This window comes from Haematobia irritans, chromosome 3 (assembly GCF_050003625.1).
Source record: "Haematobia irritans isolate KBUSLIRL chromosome 3, ASM5000362v1, whole genome shotgun sequence".
Classification (NCBI taxonomy): domain Eukaryota; kingdom Metazoa; phylum Arthropoda; class Insecta; order Diptera; family Muscidae; genus Haematobia; species Haematobia irritans.
Window position 1 is genome coordinate 123,144,991 of NC_134399.1, and position 12,928 is coordinate 123,157,918.

Consider the following 12,928-nt stretch of genomic DNA (forward strand, 5'->3'; position numbering starts at 1 on the left):
CAGCTTTTTTTCTTCATATGCTATCAAAGTCCTTTAAAAACGATTTAACGACAACTTTATTTTCAAGTAAAAAACGTCTTTAAAATAAAGTGTTGGAAAGTATGTCCTATATTTGAACGATTTTTTGCTTTGTAGTCAAGATGGAAAAAGACAACAAATTTATAGACAATGTCATTAAATTTAAAGAATTTTTCTGAATTATTAAAGTCAAGTTGACCAAACATTTTTCCTTTCATGTTATGATACCCATTTTTAAATAAAATCACTTAATTATAAGGACAATACGACTTCATTGAAAAGTTTATCGGCTTTTGAACAAGGAAAAAAACTTTATATTAGAGAAATGCGTCTTCTATGCTAAGCAAAATTCCCATTCGTATTTTAAAGACATTAAATCATTGACCTCACGACAATATTTTTTTCAGTGTAGAAATAAAATTTTCAAAAACTTTTCTACAGAAATAAAATTTTGCAAAAATTTTCTACAGAAATAAAAATTTGTAAAAATTTTCTATAGAAATAAAATTTTGCAAAAAATTTTCTATGGAAATAAAATTTTGCTAAACTTTTCTGTAGAAATAAAATTTTGTAAAATTTTCTAGAGAAATAAAAAATTGTAAAAATTTTGACAAAATTTTCAATAGAGTTTTTTTTAACAATATTTGTTTTTTTGGTAAGTTTTTGTAAAATTTTCTCAAAATTTTGGTAGATAATTTTTGGCACGTGTGGCAACCGTGATCCTAACATGAAAAAAATCGTTTGACTAAGGTCAACTTGATTTTAATAATTCAGAAAAAAAATTCTTCAAAATAAATGAAATCATTTTTAAATTTATTGACTTTCTGTATCTTGACTACAAAGCAAAAAAGCATTCAAAAATAGGATATGGGTTTCAATACTTTAGCATAATTTCTATATTTTATATTTTGCTGTCTTTAACACATTTTAAGGAACTTTGATAGCAAATGAATAAAAAAGCTGGAAAAACTATGAAATTAAAATTTGTTTCTTAGAACTCAAATTTAAAAGAGAATTGTGTCTTAAATGTGTCCTTACTTCAATTCTCCGCTTCTTTGGCTCGGAATCAATACCAAAACCATTAGTATAAAGACAAAATCTTTGGAACCGGGAATGCTTGTTGTGGTGAGTGAACAAATATCATCGAATCTTGTTTAATGATCGACTCCTAATTACCTTTCGAAAATTGGTTCATGTGATTCACTTTTTCCTTAATTATTAATTTAATGTTTAAATTAACGTACATGTAATGCATTTTCACTTTTTTTTACAAAATTCAAATTTTGAGAAACCTTAAAATCCTAAGGTTTCTCATATTCCAAAAAGATCTATACCACTGTCCTGCAAAAATACCGGTTAGCTATAGCGCGCGCAATACGCAATGGCAACATTAAATTATTTAAAAAAAAAATGTTTTGTTTATTTTTTTATTTGGCCAGTAACCCAAATACCCTTGTATGTATTTGGCATTATCGAGTTAATGGATAAAACACCTTAAGTTTTATTTGATATTTTTGGGGAATAATAAAGTATGCAATTATGATTATATCATAATTAATTTTTTATTAAATAATTTACAAAAAAAAAATACCTAAAATATTAGTAGCTAATAGTGTGCTTTTAACAATGTCATAAAAAACATTGCTTAATATTTTTTTTACACTCATTTGGAGTAGTTTTTAATGAAAACTATTTCTCTTTTATAATTTTTATTACCATTTCTTTTTTTGTAATTACGTTTCTCTCTTTCCTGCATTTTTTCCATTTGTTTTTAACTAACCACCATCATAGTCATGTTACCTTACTCTATGGCCATTGGGAGAACTGTTGAAAAAACTGAAAAAAAAGTAATAAGAATTTTATTTTTATGGTGAATTGGGTAATTGGTCTGAACGCTATGTCTGAACATTTCCGTTTTATTTGCATTTTTAATGGCCATTTGGCTAATTTTGGCATATTGGCTTATTCACTTAGACAAGCGTGTAGTTCATTTTGAGGCCATTCATTCAGCCATTAAAAGTAAAATGCGTATATGTAGCCTATGGGGGGCACCACCATCGTTTAATTTGTTCTACTTGCTATTGACCAAATTTGTTTGTTTTGTGGTAAATTTAGCAATTTAGAATCAAATAAAAGTGTTAGTTGCCACTCTTTAAATGGTATTTTGGGTAAGGCCTGATTGCCACATTATGTGAGGTAGGAGTTGTCTGTTATAGACATGCAATTTTAATAGCTAGTTATTGTGGATGTAGACAAAAGATTTTATAGCATGCGATATTTTTTTCTAGCCAATAGCAGAACTATTGTATCAGAATAAGCTGATATATTAATCAAATTAACAAAAACCCCAAAAGCCCTATATATCAAATGGGTATTCATAATATTTCATACATATTCCTCTTTAAATCCATAAATATGCTTAAAATAATCCCAACATCTACAATAACTGTATTAATGGAAATCACAAAATTTATCTGCAATTAATTATTAAAAATGCATTCAAATGAAATCCTCATCTATGGGGAATTCTTGTCTCGCTGAGTTATGTTTTTCCTCCGGCATTTAATGTGATCGCATTGGACTTTAACCCGCGCGTGTGTTGTGGTTATATCTGTAAAATGCGCTTAAACATATTCAAATGAATGACTCGTACGCACGCATACACACACACATGCATGTATATTGGGCTTTAATCTTATATCATTGCTAAAGCTAAATGTGCACATCAGTGTTGTCAACTATAGAGAAACAAAATTAGCTAGACCAAACAAAATTTAAAAAAGAATTTATATATATATATATATATATATATATATAATTATATAATATAAATAATTATTTCCTCCAAAAACGAAATTTTAGACAAACAAAGATCGTTTCCCACTTGCTTTTCGCTGTAAAGAAGTTTATTTGGAAGAAAAGTATATAGTTTTTGTGGTAAACGTTTTTCTTTTCTAGGATGTACAAATAATTTCATAAAGACTAACTCAAAAAGAAACACAAACATCTTTTCTGGCTTATTGCATTTCCCTTACATCTTTCTCATTTCCACGAGGTTTTTTAGTACTTAGTAGAGGTCTGCATCGAATAACTTTTCACTACATGTATGCTATTCGCTGTCGAATATAGTACATACACTGTCTTTCTCTCAGAGCGCAAGTAGTGAAGTGAAGAGAACACTTGCTTGTCAAATACCACCAAGTACTTATCCGAAACAATATGTGGTCCGAAAAAAGGAACAATAAAAATGCAAGTACTTGAGAAAAAGTACAACATGGATTCTCTTCACTTCACGTTGTACCACAAGTATTTCTCAGTTATGTACGAAGCAAAACTTTCCATTGTTATTAATCATAGATATGTATGTATGTCACATATATCATATATTTATGTATGTCACACACTTACCTTAACGTTTGCCGTTCTTTATAACAAACCGAAAACATATATTATTGAGAGTAACTGTTTTTTTGTATTTCTGAAACTGCACGTGGTACATGGAGTACTCTATGAAGTTTTGTTCTCGCAACATACTCGACGTGAGTACACTTCAATAAGAGAGAAAGAGGAACATGTGTTTGTTGGTAGTGAAGACATCAGAGTAGCAACAAGAAGTTACTCGTGGCTTTTGGTGTTCATCAAAATGTGTACCAATTGTTTTGCGACTCTCTCAAATATTTGTACTCATGTAGCAAGTACACGTGTACTCTTCATGTACAAATGGAATTGTGCAGGAGTCTAGTACTTAGCACCTTTTTCTGTAATACAAACAATGTAGAAGAAATTATTCGATTTTATAAACCGAATCGCGGACCATGTAATTTGTAAGCCACTATCCACTGAGCTATGTAACATAGCTGTTATTGTCATCAATAGAAAATTATGCATATAAGTTATATTTATATAGCATAGCTTGCGGCGCCCACGAGCCGATTAAACAAACTTTATTTATTTAACAGAAACATACATTTAGTTGGGCACCGTAAAAAAATAAAAATTTTGTAACAAACGAATTTTTTGGTGATTAAAGTTTAAATTTTTCGGTACACGTTTTCCAAACGTTTTTTTATACCCTCCACCATAGGATGGGTATATTAACTTATATTAACTTTGTCATTCCGTATGTAACACATCGAAATATTGCTCTAAGACTCCATAAAGTATACACATTCTGGGTCGTGGTATACACATTCTGAGTCGATCTAAGCATGTCCGTCCGACTGTTGAAATCACGCTAACTTGCGAACGAAACAAGCTGTCGACTTGAAACTTGGCACAAGTAGTTGTTATTGATGTAGGTCGCATGGTATTGCAAATGGACCATATCGGACCACTTTTTCCTATAGCCCTCATATAAACGGGCCCCAGATTTGGCTTGCGGAGCCTCTAAGAGAAGCATATTTCATCCGATCCAGCTGAAATTTGTTAAATGGTGTTGGTATATGTTCTCTAAGAACCACGCAAAAATTGGTCCACATCGGTCCATAATTATATATAGCCCCCATATAAACCGATCCCCAGATTTGGCTTGCGGAGCCTCAAAGAGAAGCAAGTTTCATCCGATCCAGCTGAAATTTGGTACATAGTGTTGGTATATGGTCTCTAACAACCATGCAAAAATTGGTCCACATCGGTTCATAATTATATATGTAGCCCCCATATAAACCGATCCCCAGATTTGGCTAAAGTGTACATTTACCCCGTCAATGACAAACCCATTTTAAAGTGACCTGTTCCTCCAATACGTTTTGACCACAACTGGCACTGGTTCATACACACCAGGCATTAGTCCTGTAGCGTCCCTGAGATCGATCCATTTCCCATGAGGATTTTATTATAACCGAAAAATACTTAAGAAAGTGATAAATCAATTAAAATGGAACCTGATGTTGAACAAAATAAATTAATTCTCAATTTAAATTTTATTGAGTTTTATGATCAAAACTAATTAAATTTTAAATTAAATGAATTAAAACATTAATTGAAAGTTCCAATTAAATCATTTAATTTTCACATGCCAAATTTAAAATTCAATCAAATGAAAAATTGCGGATTAGATTTCTAGACTCCGAATTGGACTCCAGCATTTTTCATTGTTTTAAAAAATTCAGTTTAGCCGGAGTCGAGCAAAATTTTTACCACTCCGACACCAGCAAAATCCTCAGATTCCGACTCCAAAACTCCGACTCCACAGCCCTGTTTCTAGCCTAGAGCAATTTCACAAAATTTTCTCGCAACTCAACACAACCCAAAAATAGTAAAATCAATCCATAAAGTAACTAAATTGGCATCACTGGTCTATATACATAATCTGTGTGGGTGTGTGTGAATAGATAGAAGTTCACGTACGCATACTCTTGAGTACACGTATTTAACTAAATTATTGCCATACCAATATTAAAAAGCATACGAAGCTGTGAGATATCACACAATCCTCATCTCGTGCAAACACAAAATGCTTTTTGTTCATAGTTGCATTATAGACGGAATTAAAAACGTAAGGCTTTAATATGGGTATCCTCATAAAGAAACTAGAAACAAAAACTTGAAATGCAAACCAATATGAAAACATAAAATGTGGAAAATTTAAATGATATTTTCCATGAATATCGATGCACGAGAAATAGCCCAATAAAAGCTTGCTAAGTAGTTGAGATAAAAAAAGCGTTAATGCCATACACCCATCATTACCATGACAACATTTTGATAGAAATAAAATTTTGACAAAATTTTCTATAGAAATAAAATGTTGACAAAATTTTCTATAGAAATGAAATTTTGGCAGAATTTTCTACAGAAATGAAATTTTGACAAAATTTTCTATAGAAATGAAATTTTGACAAAATTTTCTATAGAAATAAAATGTTGTCAATATTTTCTATAGAAATAAAATTTTGACAAAATTTTCTATAGAAATAAAATTGTGACAAATTTTTCTATAGAAATAAAATTTTTACAAAATTTTCTATAATAATAAAATTTTGACAAAATGTTCTATAGAAATAGAATTTTCACAAAATTTTCTATAGAAATAAAATTTTGACACAATTTTCTATACAAGTAAAATTTGGACAAAAATTTCTATAGAAATAAAATTTTGACAAAATTTTTTATAGAAATAAAATTTTGATAACATTTTCTATAGAAATAAAATTTGTGACAAGATTTTCTATAGAAATAACATTTTTACAACATTTTCTATAGAAATGAAATTTTGACAAAATTTTCTATAGAAATGAAATTTTGACAGAATTTTCTATAGCAATGAAATTTTGACAAAATTTTCTATAGAAATGAAATTTTGACAAAATTTTCTATAGAAATAAAATTTTTACAAAATTCTTACAGAAATAAAATTTTGACAAAGTTTTATGTAGAAATAAAATTTTACAAAATTTTCTAGCAATACAATTTTGACAAAATTCTTACAGAAATAACATTTTGATAAAAAAATTGATAAAAAACTTCAAAATAAGATTATTTTTAATTTTGAAGATTTTTGGTAAAATTTTCTTCAAAATTTGGCAGATTATTTTAGGCACGAGTGGTTCCTATCGAAATAGTCTTTGAAGTAAAGCAACGTTTCTGAATGTACAGAAAAAAAATTTTTAAATTAATATTGAATTTTTGGATTAAAGATAAAAAGTTTCTATAGAAATAAAATTGTGACAAAATTTTCTATAGAAATAAAATTTAGACAAAATTTTCTATAGAAATAAAATTTTGACAAAATGTTCTATAGAAATAGAATTTTGACAAAATTTTCTGTAGAAATAAAATTTTGACACAATTTTCTATAGAAATAAAATGTTGACAACATTTTCTATAGAAATAAAATGTTGACAACATTTTCTATAGAAATAAAATTTTGACACAATTTTCTATAGAAATGAAATTTTGACAAAAGTTTCCATAGAAATAAAATTTTGACAAAATTTTCTATACAAGTAAAATTTGGACAAAAATTTCTATAGAAAGAAAATTTTGACAAAATTTTCTATAGAAATAAAATGTTGTCAAAATTTTTTATAGAAATAAAATGGTGACAAAATTTTCTATAGAAATAAAATTTTGACAAAAGTTTTCATAGAAATGAAATTTTGACAAAATTTTCTAAAGAAATAAAATTTTGACAAAATTTTCTATAGAAATAAAATGTTGTCAAAATTTTTTATTGAAATAAAATTGTGACAAAATTTTCTATAGAAATAAAATTTTCTAAAGAAATAAAATTTTAACAAAATTTTCTATAGAAATAAAATTTTGACAAAATTTTCTATAGAAATAAAATTTTGACAAAATTTTCTATAGAAGTAAAATTGTGACAAAATTTTCTATAGAAATAAAATTTTGACAAAATTTTCTATAGAAATAACATTTTGACAAAATTTTCTATTAAAAAAAGTTTTTCAAAATTTTCTACAGAATAAAAAGTTTACATTTTCTATAGAAATGAAATTTTGACAAAATTTTCTATATAAATAAAATGTTGGCAAAATTTTCTATAAAAATGAAATTTTTAAAAAATTTTCTATAGAAATGAAATTTTGACAAAATTTTCTATAGAAATTAAATTTTGACAAAATTTTGTATAGAAATAAAATTTTGACAAACTTTTCCATAGAAATAAAATTTTTACACAATTTTCTATAGAAATAAAATTGTGACAAAATTTTCTATAGAAATAAAATTTTGACAAAATTTTCTATAGAAATAAAATTTTGACAAAAGTTTCTATAGAAATAAAATTTGGACAAAATTTTCTATAGAAAAAAATTTGAAAAAATTTTCTATAGAAATAAAATTTTGACAAAATTTTCTATTGAAATGAAATTTTGACAAAATTTTCTATAGAAATAAAATTTTGACAAAATTTTCTATAGAAACAAAATTTTGATAAAATTCTTACAGAAATAAAATTTTGATTAAAAAAAAACTTCAAAATATATATTTTTTTTAATTTTGAAGATTTTTGGTAAAATTTTCTTCAAAATTTGGCAGATTATTTTAGGCACGAGTGGTTCCTATCGAAATAGTCTTTGAAGTAAAGCAACGTTTTCTGAAAGTAAAGAAAAAATATTTTTTAAATTAATATTGAATTTTTGGATTAAAGATAAAAAAGTTTCAAATATAAGCTTATAAGAATTACTTTTAGAATTATACCAAATTATTTTTCTGAATTTAAAAACATAAACCTAAAACAGGTTGTTTCATTTTTGGAACTCTCCATTCTAGAATTACCATTGCCATAAAATGAGATGTACCCTTCACTCCGGAGTCGGAGTGGAGGGTAGGTTAGGTTAGGTGGCAGTCCATTGTAATACCACATTGGTGAACTTCTCTCTTATCGCTGAATGCTGCCCGATTCCATGACAAGGGACCTCCTTTTTATAGCCGAGTCCGAACGGCGTTCCACATTGCGGTGAAACCACTTAGAGAAGCTTTGAAATCCTCAGAAATGTCACCAGCATTACTGAGGTGGAATAATCCACCGCTGAAAAACTTTTTTGGTGTTTTGGTCGAAGCAGGAATCGAACTCACGACCTTGTGTATGCAAGGCGGGCATGCTTACCATTGCACCACGGAGTAGAGGGTAATGAGAGATGCTGGAGTCGGTATGGAGCAAATTTTCTTCGACTCCGACTTTTCAACCCTGGAATTAGATACCAAAATCCTTAAGGGAAGGTCAAAATCATGTCATATCTACACTTTTTATTTGATTGTGGATATGAAATATTTCCGTTCTCTACTTTGTGTATTTATACTAAATTAAAAAAGGTATATATAGTTCGAATGGAGGTTGAATTCTCAATCGGTTTATTTAATTTACCAAATTTGTTCTGATGATTGGTGTATAGAGTTTCTGATGTCAAGACTAATTTTTAACTCTAGTTTTATTTCATTCTATTTAAATGACATCATTGCAAAAATATTGATCGCCTTGTAAAGTTCACCCTTAATTGAAGGCCTTTTAACCTCGCCTTTGCTCCATAGTCTTGATCCAAAAGAATGTTGGTAAACACGTTGTCCATAGCATTTTTCTGTGGTATTTTGAACACGATTTAACAATAAAACCGCATTTCTGAAATTCCATAAAAAAAAAACAAAGGAGCTCTCGTTGTAAGCAAACCTACTGCTGTCAAAGAATTTGCTCATAATTTTCAGTTTCACAATACGGAGTAGCGGATAGTTTGTTGGCTAGCATATTGTCAGTTGTCCATCCATTTAAGCATCCATCATGAGATGGACAAGAACTAACCAGCAGTGGTAGCCAGAAGAGACGATCAGACAGACAGACATCTCACAATAAACGCCATAATTACCATAAATTGTGAAAACTAACGTAAACCGCACACGACCCAACTGAACTTCAACCCACTTGCAAATTACTCTGAAAAAAAAACATAATTTAAGCGCTCCAGCTTAACTCAATTGAATTTATTTGAGGGCCATAGTTTAGAATAGTGGGCTACTGCCTGTCATTTTTTACTTCATGAATAAAATTTATGGTGAACGTAAAAATCGCTGTGAATTTCATTCTTGTAAGAATTGTTGGCGTATTTTTTACTTTTGTTTTTATAGTTGGTGCGATGATCATAATTAATTGCCATTAACAAGATTTAAATGGTTTTGCATATTTTTTTTTTTGTTTTTTTTTTTTGCTTACTCAGTCATTGTCTAAATGGTGGGCAGAATGGCTACAAAATTTGCTAAAACTTTAAATGGAATTATTTGTCTTAATAATCGTAGACAGTTTTTGACCCATTAGCTTAGCATTGAATATTTGAAAGACCTTAAATTTTTTTGACTATGTGGGAGGCCTTCCACAAAAAAAAAAAAACAATGGAGAAATCTAGTAGTTATTATCTGAAATAATATTTCTAATTTTTTTTTGTTGTCTCATAATAATTTAGAAATTTGTAATTTATGTCGTGATGATCCATGAGATTTAATGTTTATTTTAAAAATTCATATTATGAACAAATTAAATAAATGCAAATTACTAAAAATATCTGATGGCAAATAATGAAAGTCCATAATATTTTAAACTTGTAAAACCTTGTCCTAATCTTTTATGATTTAAATGTTTTAAACAGATTAAAAATACGAGTATGTTAAATATAAAGGTATTTCAATCAGTTTTACCACTATAACAGGTTGGCTGATAAATCCCCGGTCTAACAAAGAAAAACACATTTTTTGTCAAAATTCGTTTTTATTATTCAACATAGTTCCCTTCAAGAGCGATACAACGATTATAACGACCTTCCAATTTTTTGATACCATTTTGGTAGTACTCCTTCGGGTTTTCCTCAAAATAGGCCTCAGGCCTCAGTTTCGGCGATCACCTCTTCATTGCAGCCAAATTTTTTTCCCTGCGAGCATCCTTTTGAGGTCTGAGAACAAGAAAAAGTCGCTGGGGGTCAGATCTGGAGAATACGATGGGTGGGGAAGCAATTCGAAGCCCAATTCATGAATTTTTGCCATCGTTCTCAATGACTTGTGGCACGGTGCGTTGTCTTGGTGGAACAACACTTTTTTCTACTTCATAGGGGGCCGTTTTGCCACGATTTCGACATTCAAACGCTCCAATAACGCCATATAATAGTCACTGTTGATGGTTTTTCCCTTCTCAAGATAATCGATAAAAATTATTCCATGCGCATCCCAAAACAGAGGCCATTACTTTGCCAGCGGACTTTTGAGTCTTTCTACGCTTCGGAGACGGTTCACGGGTCGCTGTCCACTCAGCCGACTGTCGATTGGACTCAGGAGTGTAGTGATGGAGCCATGTTTCATCCATTGTCACATATCGACGGAAAAACTTGGGTGTATGTTATTACAAGTTAACAGCTGCAAACACCGCTCAGAATCATCAACACGTTGTTGTTTTTGGTCAAATGTGAGCCCGCGCGGCACCCATTTTGCACAAAGCTTCCGCATATCCAAATATTGATGAATGATATGACCAACACGTTCCTTTGATATCTTTAAGGCCTCTGATGTCTCGATCAAATTCATTTTACGGTCATTCAAAATAATTTTGTGGATTTTTTTGATGTTTTCGTCGGTAACCACCTCTTTCGGGCGTCCACTGCGTTCACCGTCCTCCGTGCTCATTTCACCACGCTTGAATTTTGCATACCAATCAATTATTGTTGATTTCCCTGGGGCAGAGTCCGGAAACTCATCAAGCCAAGTTTTTGTTCCACCGTATTTTTTTCCTTCAGAAAACAGTATTTTATCAAAACACGAAATTCCTTTTTTCCATTTTTTCACAATAACAAAAGTTGCTTCACAAAAGACGCTCTTCCTCACAAACAAATTGACTTACAGACGTAAAATTTTGACACGAATCATTTGAAGGTTGGTACTATATAAAAATAATATACATTTAATACTATCGACGCCATCTATGTGTCAGACCGGGGACTTATCAGCCAACCTGTTATCACTTAACCGGCAAATTTACAACGTTTTTGTGTCATTGTAATTTTGTGATATCTGGGGCACTGTTTAATTAATTTCTTTTAATACTCAAAATTTTTTTCTGATTCAATCACGAAGTTAATTGATCGAATTAATTTTTTAATTTAAATGTCTTGAATCACGAAAATGATAGTATCAATCACAGTTTTAATTGGGCATAAAAAATACTTGATTAAAATATTAATGAATTTCATTAGCAAGTTTCAAATAATTTATAATTGATTCAATTAAAAATTTAATTGCTGTTGATTTGAAAATTAATTTGCCAATTCAATTAAAAATGTAATTGATGTTGATTGTAAACCTCAAATATTCTTATAAATTGATTCAATTAGAAAATTAATTGATGTTGATTGAAAAAAAAAATAATTTTTTAATTAACTAACTTTAATCAACTGACTATTTTTAATCACTTTCTTAACTGACTTAATTTTTTAGTTTGATTAAAAAATTAATCATTCCAATTAGTTTTTTTTTTTTTTTTAATTAAAGATTCGAAATAATGTTCAATTAACTAACTTGAATAAACTAACTATTTTCAATAACTGTCTAAACTGACTTACGGCCAATTTCATGTAGCTCCGTTAGGCTTTAACTCCCAGTTAACTTTAACTGAAAAATTTTCGGCAGTTATGTTCCTAACTGGCATATGGAATATATAGGCAAGAAGACAGCTACGTCTATAATATGGTTTAAAAGTTCGTTAGTTAACGGAGCACTAACGGAGCTTCATGAAAATGGGGGTTAGTGTTTTTAGTTTGAATAAAAATTGATTATTACAATTAATTTTTTAATTAAAAATTAAAAAAAAATGTTTAATCCTTTTTTTAAACTGACTTAGTCTTCCGAGTTAATTGTATCAATTAATTTTTTAATTAAAATATTTAAATTTTTTTCAATTATTGACTTAATGTTTCGAAATATTTCAATTAATTTTTTAATTAAAAAAAATAAAAACAAATTCAATGAACTTTTTAATTTGAAATATTTTTGTGACATTTTTTCTGTGCTGTAATACCTGTTTTGTAGAATTTTTTAAATTAAAAATTGTAAAAATTTCCATCACTTTTTTAACTGACTTACGGCCATTTTCATGTAGCTCCATTATGCTTTAACTGCCAGTTAGCAGAAAGAAAAATGGAAATATCTTCTCTCTGGTTAACTTTAACTGAAATTTTTTTAGTAGTTAAGTTCTTATAGGCATGGTGAAAGATATGTCCATAGTACGGTTTAAAAGTTCGTTAGCTAACGTAGCACTAAAATGAGGGTTATTCTTCCGAGTTAATTTTATCAATTAATATTTTAATTAAAATTTTAAAAATTTTCAATCATTGACTTAATTAAATTAATGTTTCTATCTTGATTGAAAAGTTAATTGTATCAATTTTTTAATTGAAAAAATTATCAACTTCAATCAACT

At 29.0% G+C, this 12,928-nt stretch overlaps 1 protein-coding gene across 1 annotated transcript in view; it reads left to right on the forward strand.

The window, feature by feature from the left end:
* Positions 1-12,928, forward strand: part of LOC142231166 (uncharacterized) — a 329,286-nt gene that overhangs the window by 232,105 nt on the left and 84,253 nt on the right. The gene's annotated exons all lie outside the window — the stretch shown is intronic.